The sequence below is a fragment of the Salmo salar genome, unplaced genomic scaffold, assembly GCF_905237065.1.
Source record: "Salmo salar unplaced genomic scaffold, Ssal_v3.1, whole genome shotgun sequence".
In the NCBI taxonomy this organism is placed as follows: Eukaryota; Metazoa; Chordata; class Actinopteri; order Salmoniformes; family Salmonidae; genus Salmo; species Salmo salar.
Window position 1 is genome coordinate 122,501 of NW_025548304.1, and position 15,000 is coordinate 137,500.

The 15,000-nt window shown below is 43.5% G+C and overlaps 1 pseudogene; it reads left to right on the plus strand.

The window, feature by feature from the left end:
• Positions 1 to 15,000, plus strand: part of LOC123732882 (glutamate receptor ionotropic, NMDA 2A-like) — a 101,186-nt pseudogene that overhangs the window by 70,998 nt on the left and 15,188 nt on the right.

A 15,000-nucleotide genomic window follows, 5' to 3' on the forward strand; every position in this document is an offset into this window, starting at 1 on the left:
CACCATTTTTTAAAGTAGTCAACTGGGTGGGACTTCCTATGGGTTAAGGAAGTATCATTTACATAATTCCATCCAGGTCATCGGGAAGGATCAGCCAATGAATTACACTCCTTAGTTAACATTCCGTAACTGCAGGTGCCTGTAAATCACCAACCTTGACTCAGGTTCAGTTGATAGTAAATCACCAACATTGACTTGACTCAGGTTCAGTTGATATTAAATCACCAACCTTGACTCAGGTTCAGTTGGCAGGAGTTCAGTTTGTTTACTGACATAAGAAAAATAAGAAATTGACTACTTTTAAAATGGAGACCAAACTCAGTGGTCTTGTGTCGGGCCTTGAGATTTAAAGGTTGGGAGTTCGATCCCCGGCCGAGTCATACCAAAGACCAAAGCCAAGGCTCGAGCAAGGCTACTTGCTTAAATTATGAGAAGGCCCTCAATGACGCTGCCCATGCGGTCACAGAAGCCATTACGATACAGATGTAAAGAAAGGCCTTCTATCTACCTCTATGGACGTACTGTCCCATAGACTTTGATAGACAACTCTAGTGCCCCAAAGCCTGTTTTGGCCTGGGCCTTCTATCTACCTCTATGGACGTACTGTCCCATAGACTTTGATAGACAGCTCTAGTGCCCCAAAGCCTGTTTTAGCCTTGGGCCTTCAATCTACCACTAAAGGCGTACTGTCCCATAGACTTTGAAAGACGGCTCTAGTGCCCCAAAGCCTGTTTTAGCATGGGCCTTCTATCTACCTCTATGGACGTACTGTCCCATAGACTTGGATAGATAGCTCTAGTGCCTCAATGCCTATTTTCGCCTGGGCCTTCAATCTACCTCTATGGACGTACTGTCCCATAGACTTGGATAGATAGCTCTAGTGCCCCCAAAGCCATTTTCGCCAAGGCCTTCAATCTACCTCTATGGACGTACTGTCCCATAGACTTGGATAGATAGCTCTAGTGCCCCCAATGCCTATTTTCGCCTGGGCCTTCTATCTACCTCTATGGACCTGTTGTCCTCATCCTGTCTCCATTAACATCTAATGTCTTGTTTCTGTTTGTGTCCTTAAATCATCTACAGGTATGTATTTATCACGATTATCAGGCTATTACAGCGGCCTGGAGTTGTTTCCTGATCGAGGGGGGGCGGGGGAAAACTCCCGGGACGTAATAATAATGATTGTTTACGACCGATGAACGCCCACGGCATTGTAACCGTGGGCACGTTGTTGAAGCTCTCGAGGCGTTGTGGACCGTGCTGACCAGTAGAAGTGAAAGGTCCATCTACTGTGCGGCCTGCTCAAGCCCAGGACACACCTACACTACACTGGGATGTAGAGCTGCACTGCAGGGTGGAAATACGGCTGATCCACGGTGCTTAGATCAGAGAGAGAGAGAGAGAGGGAGAGAGGGAGGGAGAGGGACAGAGAGAGAGAGAGGTAGAGAGAGGGAGAGAGAGAGAGAGAGAGAGAGAGAGAGAGAGAGAGAGAGAGAGAGAGAGAGAGAGAGAGAAGGTGGGCAGAGAGCAGGGACAAACACACACACACAGGAACACACAAAAGGAATGCAAACACACACACATACACACACTCTGGAACACACACACAGATACACACACAGATACACACACATACACACACACACACAGATACACACACACATAGTGGGCTGAGGAAGTTAAACTCCCCCACAGAACCTTGACATTATAGTTCCAGTGTCTGGTTCTCTAGCAGCGGTATAATCCTATCTACGACACAGCTGATTGGCCAGCGTTACCTACTGTTGATTTGTCAGTGCAACATTTCCTGTGTTTCTCTCTGTTGGACTCAGTGGAGACAAGAAGGTTGATTCACATCTTCCCCATAATAGTTTCTCCATTAGACTAGTCGGTCCATTAAACTAGTAGGTTAGTCGGTCCATTAGACTAGTTGGTCCATTAGACTAGTTGGTCCATTAGACTAGTTGGTCCATTAGACTAGTTGTAGACTAGTTGGTCCATTAGACTAGTTGGTCCATTAGACTAGTTGATCCATTAGACTAGTTGGTCCATTAGACTAGTTGTAGACTAGTTGGTCCATTAGACTAGTTGGTCCATTAGACTAGTTGTAGACTCGTTGGTCCATTAGACTAGTTGGTCCATTAGACTAGTTGGTCCATTAGACTAGTTGGTCCATTGGACTAGTTGGTCCATTAGACTAGTTGGTCCATTAGACTAGTTGGTCCGTTAGACTAGTTGATCCATTAGACTAGTTGATCCGTTAGACTAGTTGGTCCATTAGACTAGTTGGTCCATTAGACTAGTTGATCCGTTAGACTAGTTGGTCCATTAGACTAGTTGGTCCATTAGACTAGTTGATCCATTAGACTAGTTGGTCCATTAGACTAGTTGTAGACTAGTTGGTCCATTAGACTAGTTGGTCCATTAGACTAGTTGTAGACTAGTTAGTCCATTAGACTAGTTGGTCCATTAGACTAGTTGGTCCATTAGACTAGTTGGTCCATTAGACTAGTTGATCCGTTAGACTAGTTGGTCCATTAGACTAGTTGGTCCATTAGACTAGTTGATCCATTCGACTAGTTGGTCCATTAGACTAGTTGTAGACTAGTTGGTCCATTAGACTAGTTGGTCCATTAGACTAGTTGTAGACTAGTTAGTCCATTAGACTAGTTGTAGACTAGTTGGTCCATTAGACTAGTTGGTCCATTAGACTAGTTGGTCCATTAGACTAGTTGGTCCATTAGACTAGTTGATCCATTAGACTAGTCAGTCCATTAGACTAGTTGGTCCATTAGACTAGTCGGTCCATTAGACTAGTTGTAGACTAGTTGGTCCATTAGACTAGTTGGTCCATTAGACTAGTTGGTCCATTAGACTAGTCGGTCCATTAGACTAGTTGGTCCATTAGACTAGTTGGTCCATTAGACTAGTTGTAGACTAGTTGATCTATTAGACTAGTTGGTCCATTAGACTAGTTGGTCCATTAGACTAGTTGTAGACTAGTTGGTCCATTAGACTAGTTGGTCCATTAGACTAGTTGGTCCATTAGACTAGTTGGTCCATTAGACTAGTTGTAGACTAGTTGGTCCATTAGACTAGTTGTAGACTAGTTGGTCCATTAGACTAGTTGGTCCATTAAACTAGTTGGTCCATTAGACTAGTCGGTCCATTAGACTAGTTGGTCCATTAGACTAGTTGTAGACTAGTTGGTCCATTAGACTAGTTGGTCCATTAGACTAGTTGGTCCATTAGACTAGTCGGTCCATTAGACTAGTTGGTCCATTAGACTAGTCGATCTATTAGACTAGTTGGTCCATTAGACTAGTCGGTCCATTAGACTAGTTGGTCCATTAGACTAGTTGGTCCATTAGACTAGTTGGTCCATTAGACTAGTTGTAGACTAGTTGGTCCATTAGACTAGTTGGTCCATTAGACTAGTTGGTCCATTAGACTAGTTGGTCCATTAGACTAGTTGTAGACTAGTTGGTCCATTAGACTAGTCGGTCCATTAGACTAGTCGGTCCATTAGACTAGTTGTAGACTAGTTAGTCCATTAGACTAGTTGGTCCATTAGACTAGTTGGTCCATTAGACTAGTTGTAGACTAGTTGGTCCATTAGACTAGTTGGTCCATTAGACTAGTCGGTTCATTAGACTAGTTGGTCCATTAGACTAGTTGGTCCATTAGACTAGTTGTAGACTAGTTGGTCCATTAGACTAGTTGATCTATTAGACTAGTTGTAGACTAGTTGGTCCATTAGACTAGTCGGTCCATTAGACTAGTCGGTCCATTAGACTAGTTGTAGACTAGTTGGTCCATTAGACTAGTTGGTCCATTAGACTAGTTGGTCCAATAGACTAGTTGGTCCATTAGACTAGTTGGTCCATTAGACTAGTCGTTCCATTAGACTAGTCGGTCCATTAGACTAGTCGGTCCATTAGACTAGTTGGTCCATTAGACTAGTTGGTCCATTAGACTAGTTGGTCCATTAGACTAGTTGTAGACTAGTTGGTCCATTAGACTAGTTGATCTATTAGACTAGTTGGTCCATTAGACTAGTTGGTTCATTAGACTAGTCGGTCCATTAGACTAGTTGGTCCATTAGACTAGTTGGTCCATTAGACTAGTTGGTCCATTAGACTAGTTGTATACTAGTTGGTCTATTAGACTAGTTGATCTATTAGACTAGTTGGTCCATTAGACTAGTTGGTCCATTAGACTAGTTGGTCCATTAGACTAGTTGGTCCATTAGACTAGTAGGTCCATTAGACTAGTTGGTCCATTAGACTAGTTGGTCCATTAGACTAGTTGGTCCATTAGACTAGTAGGTCCATTAGACTAGTTGGTCCATTAGACTAGTCGGTCCATTAGACTAGTTGGTCCATTAGACTAGTTGGTCCATTAGACTAGTAGGTCCATTAGACTAGTTGGTCCATTAGACTAGTTGGTCCATTAGACTAGTTGGTCCATTAGACTAGTTGGTCCATTAGACTAGTAGGTCCATTAGACTAGTTGGTCCATTAGACTAGTTGGTCCATTAGACTATGTTCACAGAAATTCCCAAATGACATTATGATGTAAATAGACAGACACCACTGATTTCCAGGACTTCTCCATGACTTTTAAATACATTTCCATGACCAATAATTGGTGGCATGTCTATGTAGCCTACATGCATAAATGCGGTATTGACACTAGAAGGCTACTGGTCTCTGATCCCATATAGACCTACTATCTCCTGACGTTGTGCCCTTGACCAAGGCACTTAATAACCCCCATAAAGTAGAATAACTGCACTGTTACTGTTACTACTGTATAAAACACTTTGTCAAACAATATTCACGTTTCAGGGAAGGTCTGTGCTCAGCAAGTAAGTTATTTGTAATTACAAATTATTACCAGTAATTACACGGCTAGCCTATGGGGCGGCAGGTAGCCTAGTGGTTAGAGTGGAGGGACGGCAGGTAGCCTAGTGGTTAGAGTGGAGGGACGGCAGGTAGCCTAGTGGTTAGAGGGGGGGCAGGTAGCCTAGTGGTTAGAGTGGAGGGACGGCAGGTAGCCTAGTGGTTAGAGGGGGGGCAGGTAGCCTAGTGGTTAGAGTGGAGGGACGGCAGGTAGCCTAGTGGTTAGAGTGGAGGGACGGCAGGTAGCCTAGTGGTTAGAGTGGAGGGACGGCAGGTAGCCTAGTGGTTAGAGTGGAGGGACGGCAGGTAGCCTAGTGGTTAGAGTGGAGGGACGGCAGGTAGCCTAGTGGTTAGAGGGGGGGGGCAGGTAGCCTAGTGGTTAGAGTGGAGGGACGGCAGGTAGCCTAGTGGTTAGAGTGGAGGGGGGGCAGGTAGCCTAGTGGTTAGAGTAGTTGGGCGGCAGGTAGCCTAGTGGTTAGAGTGGAGGGACGGCAGGTAGCCTAGTGGTTAGAGTGGAGGGACGGCAGGTAGCCTAGTGGTTAGAGAGAAGGGACGGCAGGTAGCCTAGTGGTTAGAGTGGAGGGACGGCAGGTAGCCTAGTGGTTAGAGTGGAGGGGGGGCAGGTAGCCTAGTGGTTAGAGTGGAGGGACGGCAGGTAGCCTAGTGGTTAGAGTGGAGGGACGGCAGGTTGCCTAGTAGTTAGAGTGGAGGGACGGCAGGTAGCCTAGTGGTTAGAGTGGAGGGACGGCAGGTAGCCTAGTGGTTAGAGTGGAGGGGCGGCAGGTAGCCTAGTGGGTAGAGTGGAGGGGCTGCAGGTAGCCTAGTGGTTAGAGTGGAGGGACGGCAGGTAGCGTAGTGGTTAGAGTGGAGGGGCGGCAGGTAGACTAGTGGTTAGAGTGGAGGGACGGCAGGTAGCCTAGTGGTTAGAGTGGAGGGGCGGCAGGTAGCCTAGTGGTTAGAGTGGAGGGACGGCAGGTAGCCTAGTGGTTAGAGTGGAGGGACGGCAGGTAGCCTAGTGGTTAGAGTGGAGGGACGGCAGGTAGCCTAGTGGTTAGAGTGGAGGGACGGCAGGTAGGCTATTGGTTAGAGTGGAGGGACGGCAGGTAGCCTAGTGGTTAGAGTGGAGGGACGGCAGGTTGCCTAGTAGTTAGAGTGGAGGGACGGCAGGTAGCCTAGTGGTTAGAGTGGAGGGACGGCAGGTAGCCTAGTGGTTAGAGTGGAGGGGCGGCAGGTAGCCTAGTGGGTAGAGTGGAGGGGCTGCAGGTAGCCTAGTGGTTAGAGTGGAGGGACGGCAGGTAGCGTAGTGGTTAGAGTGGAGGGGCGGCAGGTAGACTAGTGGTTAGAGTGGAGGGACGGCAGGTAGCCTAGTGGTTAGAGCATTGGGCCACTATCCCGAAAGATTGCTGGATCGAATCCCCGAGCTGACAAGGTAAAAATCTGTCGTTCTGCCCCTGAGAAAAGCAGTTAACCCACTGGTTCCCCAGGTGGCTGAAGACGTGGATGTCGATTAAGGCAGCCCCCCCCCCCCCCACCCAAATCTCTGGGATTCAGAAGGGTTGGGGTTAAATGCGGAAGACACAGTTCAGTTGAAGGCATTCAGTCGTAACAAACTGACTAGGTATCCCCCCACTTTCCCCTTACTGTTTAATAGAGGGGAATCTCAGCTTTCCATCGATGTCAGATTTATTTCTCAACAGTGCTGGTGGAAAGGCGACAACTAGTAAAGAACGTTAATGCTTACAGCTAAATAGTTACAGTGAGGGAAAATTTTTTGATCCCCTGATGATTTTGTACGTTTTTCCCACTGACAAAGAAATGATCAGTCTATAATTTTAATTGTAGGTTTATTTGAACAGTGAGAGACAGAATAACAACAACAAAAAATCCAGAAAAACGCATGTCAAAAATGTTATAAATTGATTTGCATTTTAATGAGGGAAATAAGTATTTGACCCCCTCTCAATCAGAATGATTTCTGGCTCCCAGGTGTCTTTTATACAGGTAACGATCTGACATTAGGAGCACACTCTTAAAGGGAGTGCTCCTAATCTCAGTTTGTTACCTGTATAAAAGACACCTGTCCACAGAAGCAATCAATCAATCAGATTCCAAACTCTCCACCATGGCCAAGACCAAAGAGCTCTCCAAGGATGTCAGGGACAAGATTGTAGACCTACACAAGACTGGAATGGGCTACAAGACCATCGCCAAGCAGCTTGGATGCGAAGGTGACAACAGTTGGTGCGATTATTCGCAAATGGAAGAAAGACAAAAGAACTGTCAATCTCCCTCGGCCTGGGAGGTCCTGGAGTGGCCTAGCCAGTCTCCAGACCTTAATCCCATAGAAAATCTGTGGAGGGAAATGAAGGTTCAAGTTTCCAAACGTCAGCCTTGAAACCTTAATGACTTGGAGAAGATCTGCAAAGAGGAGTGGGACAAAATCCCTCCTGAGATGTGTGCAAACCTGGTGGCCAACTACAAGAAACGTCTGACCTCTGTGATTGCTAAGAAGGGTTTTGCCACCAAGTACTAAGTCATGTTTTGAAGAGGGGTCAAATTCTTATTTCCCTCATTAAAATGCAAATCAATTTATAACATTTTTGACACTGGATATTTTTGTTGTTATTCTGTCTCTCACTGTTCAAATAAACCTACCATTAAAATTATAGACTGATCATTTCTTTATCAGTGGGCAAAATCAGCAGGGGATCAAATATTTTTTCCCCCATCACTGTAACTATCGAGATCAGTGGAGGCTGTTGAGGGGAGGACGGGTTCTTAATAATGACTGGAACGGCCGCCAATGGAACGGTATCAAACCACGTGTTTGATGTATTTAATACCATTCCACTGATTTCCGTTCCAGCCATTACCACGAGCCCGTCCTCCCTATTTAAGGTGCCACCAACCACCTGTGAATGAGATACCTAGCTTTACTACAAGCTAGATTTTTAAATGGGTTAAAATAGTTCAGTCTATAAATTATATTCTAGGCTAACAGATGCTGAAATGTCTCTCTCTCTCCTCGGGCAACGGCCCCACTGGCACACACACAGAGGATGTAAAACACACAGAGATGCTAAAGGGTGAGGCCTAATTCTGATCACACACACACAGAGATGATGTAAAACACACAGAGATGCTAAAGGGTGAGGCCTAATTCTGATCACACACACACACACACAGATGATGTAAAACACACAGAGATGCTAAAGGTTGAGGCCTAATTCTGATCACACACACACACAGAGATGATGTAAAACACACAGAGACGCTAAAGGGTGAGGCCTAATTCTGATCACACACACACACAGATGATGTAAAACACACAGAGATGCTAAAGGGTTAGGCCTAATTCTTTCTCGTGCCTGATATGGAGATTTGAAGTGATTGATAATATATATTTGAAAAAGAAAACACAAATAGAAATATTTCCAGAATTTTTTTCCAGGATTCTCATGACCGTAGGAACCCTCATCGCGTTTTCATTCCGCTTTGATCAAATAAATATATATATATATATATATTTAAACTCTGTTTGTGAATCTGAGTAGGTGGTACGCCATTTTGTTTTATAGAGGAGCCGGTACGCTGTCGTCCCCCCCGAAAAATAATATTTAAAAAATTGCTCCGCCCAAGTCAAGCACTGGCTAGCTGCTACAGGACGTGAGTAAGGAGCTGGCTCTCCGTCACCATGGGAACGACGTGTGATCTGTTCTGATCAGACGTAGTATAATATCAGTATTGATTTCATTCTGTGTTTTACCGTTTTACCGTGTGATGATGTAGATTGATGTTTTACCGTTTTACCGTGTGACGATGTAGATTGATGTTTTACCGTTTTTACCGTGTGACGATGTAGATTGATGTTTTACCGTTTTACCGTGTGACGATGTAGATTGATGTTTTACCGTTTTACCGTGTGACGATGTAGATTGATGTTTTACCGTTTTACCGTGTGACGATGTAGATTGATGTTTTACCGTTTTACCGTGTGACGATGTAGATTGATGTTTTACCGTTTTACCGTGTGACGATGTAGATTGATGTTTTACCGTTTTACCGGTGACGATGTAGATTGATGTTTTACCGTTTTACCGTGTGACGATGTAGATTGATGTTTTACCGTTTTACCGTGTGACGATGTAGATTGATGTTTTAACGTTTTACCGTGTGATGATGTAGATTGATGTTTTACCGTTTTACCGTGTGACGATGTAGATTGATGTTTTACCGCTTTACCGGGTGACGATGTAGATTGATGTTTTACCGTTTTACCGTGTGATGATGTAGATTGATGTTTTACCGTTTTACCGTGTGATGATGTAGATTGATGTTTTACCGTTTTACCGTGTGACGATGTAGATTGATGTTTTACCGTTTTACCGTGTGATGATGTAGATTGATGTTTTACCGTTTTACCGTGTGATGATGTAGATTGATGTTTTACCGTTTTACCGTGTGACGATGTAGATTGATGTTTTACCGTTTTACCGTGTGACGATGTAGATTGATGTTTTACCGTTTTACCGTGTGACGATGTAGATTGATGTTTTACCGTTTTACCGTGTGACGATGTAGATTGATGTTTTAACGTTTTACCGGTGACGATGTAGATTGATGTTTTACCGTGTGACGATGTAGATTGATGTTTTACCGTTTTACCGTGTGATGATGTAGATTGATGTTTTACCGTTTTACCGTGTGACGATGTAGATTGATGTTTTACCGTTTTACCGTGTGATGATGTAGATTGATGTTTTACCGTTTTACCGTGTGACGATGTAGATTGATGTTTTACCGTTTTACCGTGTGATGATGTAGATTGATGTTTTACCGTTTTACCGCGTGATGATGTAGATTGATGTTTTACCGTTTTACCGTGTGATGATGTAGATTGATGTTTTACCGTTTTACCGTGTGACGATGTAGATTGATGTTTTACCGTTTTACCGTGTGATGATGTAGATTGATGTTTTACCGTTTTACCGTGTGATGATGTAGATTGATGTTTTACCGTTTTACCGGTGATGATGTAGATTGATGTTTTACCGTTTTACCGCGTGATGATGTAGATTGATGTTTTACCGTTTTACCGTGTGACGATGTAGATTGATGTTTTACCGTTTTACCGTGTGATGATGTAGATTGATGTTTTACCGTTTTACCGTGTGATGATGTAGATTGATGTTTTACCGTTTTACCGTGTGATGATGTAGATTGATGTTTTACCGTTTTACCGTGTGATGATGTAGATTGATGTTTTACCGTTTTACCGTGTGATGATGTAGATTGATGTTTTACCGTTTTACCGTGTGACGATGTAGATTGATGTTTTACCGTTTTACCGTGTGATGATGTAGATTGATGTTTTACCGCTTTACCGTGTGACGATGTAGATTGATGTTTTACCGTTTTACCGTGTGATGATGTAGATTGATGTTTTACCGTTTTACCGTGTGATGATGTAGATTGATGTTTTACCGTTTTACCGTGTGACGATGTAGATTGATGTTTTACCGTTTTACCGTGTGATGATGTAGATTGATGTTTTACCGTTTTACCGTGTGATGATGTAGATTGATGTTTTACCGTTTTACCGTGTGATGATGTAGATTGATGTTTTACCGTTTTACCGTGTGATGATGTAGATTGATGTTTTACCGTTTTACCGCGTGACGATGTAGATTGATGTTTTACCGTTTTACCGTGTGACGATGTAGATTGATGTTTTACCGTTTTACCGTGTGACGATGTAGATTGATGTTTTACCGTTTTACCGTGTGACGATGTAGATTGATGTTTTACCGTTTTACCGTGTGACGATGTAGATTGATGTTTTACCGTTTTACCGTGTGACGATGTAGATTGATGTTTTAACGTTTTACCGTGTGATGATGTAGATTGATGTTTTACCGTTTTACCGTGTGACGATGTAGATTGATGTTTTACCGTTTTACCGTGTGATGATGTAGATTGATGTTTTACCGTTTTACCGTGTGACGATGTAGATTGATGTTTTACCGTTTTACCGTGTGACGATGTAGATTGATGTTTTACCGTTTATGTTGTTGTTATTGTTGTTGTTTGTTTTCCCTCGTCATTTGACACGGTACGGTTTTGATCTATGCCCGTGGTAGTTAGGTGATGTCATGTAGTATTACTACGCCGTAAGTATACAAGTTATTAGTAACAGAATGTATTATGTTTCCTTTTTGTGTACTTTAAAAAATACACTACATTCTGCATAGTCACTTCACCCCTACCTACATGTACACATTACCTCAACTAACCTGTAGCCCCCCTCCACACTGACTCGGTACCGGTACCCCTGTATATAGCCTCATTACTACCCTGTACCCCTGTATATAACCTCATTACTACCCTGTACCCCCTGTATATAGCCTCATTACTACCCTGTACCCCCTGTATATAGTCTCATTACTACTCTGTACCCCCTGTATATAGTCTCATTACTACCCTGTACCCCTCCACACTGACTCGGTACCGGCACCCCCTGTGTATAGTCTCATTACTACCCTGTACCCCCTGTATATAGCCTCATTACTACCCTGTACCCCCTGTATATAGTCTCATTACTACCCTGTACCCCCTGTATATAGTCTCATTACTACCCTGTACCCCTCCACACTGACTCGGTACCGGTACCCCCTGTATATTACCTCATTACTACCCTGTACCCCCTGTATATAGCCTCATTACTACCCTGTACCCCCTGTATATAGTCTCATTACTACCCTGTACCCCTCCACACTGACTCGGTACCGGCACCCCCTGTGTATAGTCTCATTACTACCCTGTACCCCTCCACACTGACTCGGTACCGGCACCCCCTGTGTATAGTCTCATTACTACCCTGTACCCCTCCACACTGACTCGGTACCGGTACCCCTGTAAATAACCTCGTTATTGTTATTCTTATTGTGTTACTTTTTATCATTATTATTTTTTACTTTAGGTCTATTTGGTAAATATATTTTCATAACTCTTCTTGAACTGCGCTGTTAATTAAGGGCTTGTAAAGTAATAATTTTCACGGTAAAAGTCTACACTTGTTGTATTTCGACGCATGTGACAAATAAAGTTTGATTTGATGTATCTTTCAACATCCACAGTGTCAACGATACAATATCTTTTTTTTAAGTGACTATTTTAAAATGTCATAAAATCCTACTAACTTGGACATCCTAAAACAATAGAAAACATGTTTTTACTTATTAATGTTTTGTCTTAAATTTATGGTCTGTATTTATTCATGTAGTATTTACATGATGACAGAAATAAAGACCAATTAAAATATTGGAATGATAAAACAGGTCGATGTGATCGCTATGTGTATATTTGCGGCTCACGTTAGTTTCCAAACTCCCTCTTAGATGGTCTTTTACCCAGACAACAATAACATTTCACTAACAAAGGAACGAAGAAATAAATCTATTGTGTTCAATACAACTGTTGTCTTTATCCTCCCTGTGGGACAATTAGTTATGGAGTAAGATGACAGGAAGAGGAGGAGGAGGACAAGAAGAAGAGAGAGAGAGACGTCTCCCTTCTTTCTTAAATAGCAGTAGAGGAGAGAGATGGACAGGAGGGGAGAGAGAGGAGGTATCAGAAAGGAGGGAGATGACAGGAAGGAGAGAGAGAGAGAGGAGGTATCAGAAAGGAGGGAGATGACAGGAAGGAGAGAGAGAGAGAGAGGAGGTATCAGAAAGGAGGGAGATGACAGGAAGGAGAGAGAGAGGAGGTATCAGAAAGGAGGGAGACGACAGGAAGGAGAGAGAGAGAGAGGAGGTATCAGAAAGGAGGGAGACGACAGGAAGGAGAGAGAGAGAGAGAGGAGGTATCAGAAAAACGGGAGATGACAGGAAGGAGAGAGAGAGAGAGGAGGTAGCAGAAAGGAGGGAGACTACAGGAAGGGAGAGAGAGAGAGGAGGTATCAGAAAGGAGGGAGACTACAGGAAGGAGAGAGAGAGGAGGTATCAGAAAGGAGGGAGATGACAGGAAGGAGAGAGAGAGAGAGAGGAGGTATCAGAAAAACGGGAGATGACAGGAAGGAGAGTGGAGCAGTATAAGAAACAGGGGGAGGGACAGAAGAAGAGGGAGGTATATAAGAAAAACGGGAGACGACTGAAGAAGAGAGAGCTCAGCTGTTTTCCTTCTTTCTTATATATATAAAAAGAGAGAAGAAGAAGAGGACAGAGGAAAGAGGACAGAGGAAAGGTGTATAAACCATCGTTTGCAGGTGTTCCCTAAATGGCCCCAGTCCACCCAGGACAGCTCATTGAAAAAGGGAGCCATTCGAGTTTAGTCCATGGAGACTAGTAACAGTATATAGTAGCAGTATATAGTACCAGTATATAGTAACAGTATATAGTAACAGTATATAGTAACAGTATATAGTAACAGTATATAGTACCAGTATATAGTAACAGTGAATAGTAACAGTATATAGTAACAGTATATAGTACCAGTATATAGTAACAGTATATAGTAACAGTATATAGTAACAGTATATAGTAGCAGTATATAGTACCAGTATATAGTAACAGTGAATAGTAACAGTATATAGTAACAGTATATAGTACCAGTATATAGTAACAGTATATAGTAACAGTATATAGTACCAGTATATAGTACCAGTATATAGTAACAGTATATAGTAACAGTATATAGTAGCAGTATATAGTAACAGTATATAGTAACAGTATATAGTACCAGTATATAGTAACAGTATATAGTAACAGTATATAGTACCAGTATATAGTAACAGTATATAGTACCAGTATATAGTACCAGTATATAGTACCAGTATATAGTACCAGTATATAGTAACAGCATATAGTAACAGCATATAGTAACAGTATATAGTAACAGTATATAGTAACAGTATATAGTAGCAGTATATAGTAACAGTATATAGTAACAGTATATACTAACAGTGAATAGTAACAGTATATAGTAACAGTATATAGTAACAGTATATAGTAGCAGTATATAGTAACAGTATATAGTAACAGTATATAGTAACAGTATATACTGCTGGAGTGTCTAGTGTGTCTTCAATAGGTTGTCAATGAAGACAATTTCCTTGGTCTGTGTGCAGATAGAATGGTTACACACACACACACACACACACACACACACACACACACACACACACACACACACACACACACACACACACACACACACACACACACACACACACACACACACACACACACACACACACACACACGCACACACAGGAGAGCAGGCCAGAAGGTGAACAGAGAGAGACAGAGAGAGGGAGGAGAGAGATAGAAAGGTAGAGAGACACAGGAGAGCAGGCCGGAGGGGAACTGAGAGAGACAGAGAGAGGGAGGAGAGAGATAGAAAGGTAGAGAGACACAGGAGAGCAGGCCGGAGGGGAACTGAGAGAGACAGAGAGAGGGAGGAGAGAGACACAGGAGAGCAGGCCGGAGGGGAAACTGAGAGAGACAGAGAGAGGGAGGAGAGAGATAGAAAGGTAGAGAGACACAGGAGAGCAGGCCGGAGGGGAACTGAGAGAGACAGAGAGAGGGAGGAGAGAGATAGAAAGGTAGAGAGACACAGGAGAGCAGGCCGGAGGGGAACTGAGAGAGACAGAGAGAGGGGAGGAGAGAGACACAGGAGAGCAGGCCGGAGGGGAACTGAGAGAGACAGAGAGAGGGAGGAGAGAGATAGAAAGGTAGAGAGACACAGGAGAGCAGGCCGGAGGGGAACTGAGAGAGAGACAGAGAGAGCGAGGAGAGAGATAGAAAGGAGAGAGACACAGGAGAGCAGGCCGGAGGGGAACTGTGGGAGATGAGATCTGCTCCTTCAGGTTACGTAAGAGAGTGACACACAGCACACCCTGGGAGAGAAGGAGGAGAGGAGAGAGAGAAGACAGGAAGAGACAGAGAGAGAGAGGAGAGAGAGATGACAGGAAGAGACAGAGAGGGAGGAGAGGAGAGAGAGAAGACAGGAAGAGACAGAGGGAGGAGAGGAGAGAGAGAAGACAGGAAGAGACAGAGAGAGGGAGGAGAGGAGAGAGAGAAGACAGGAAGAGACAGAG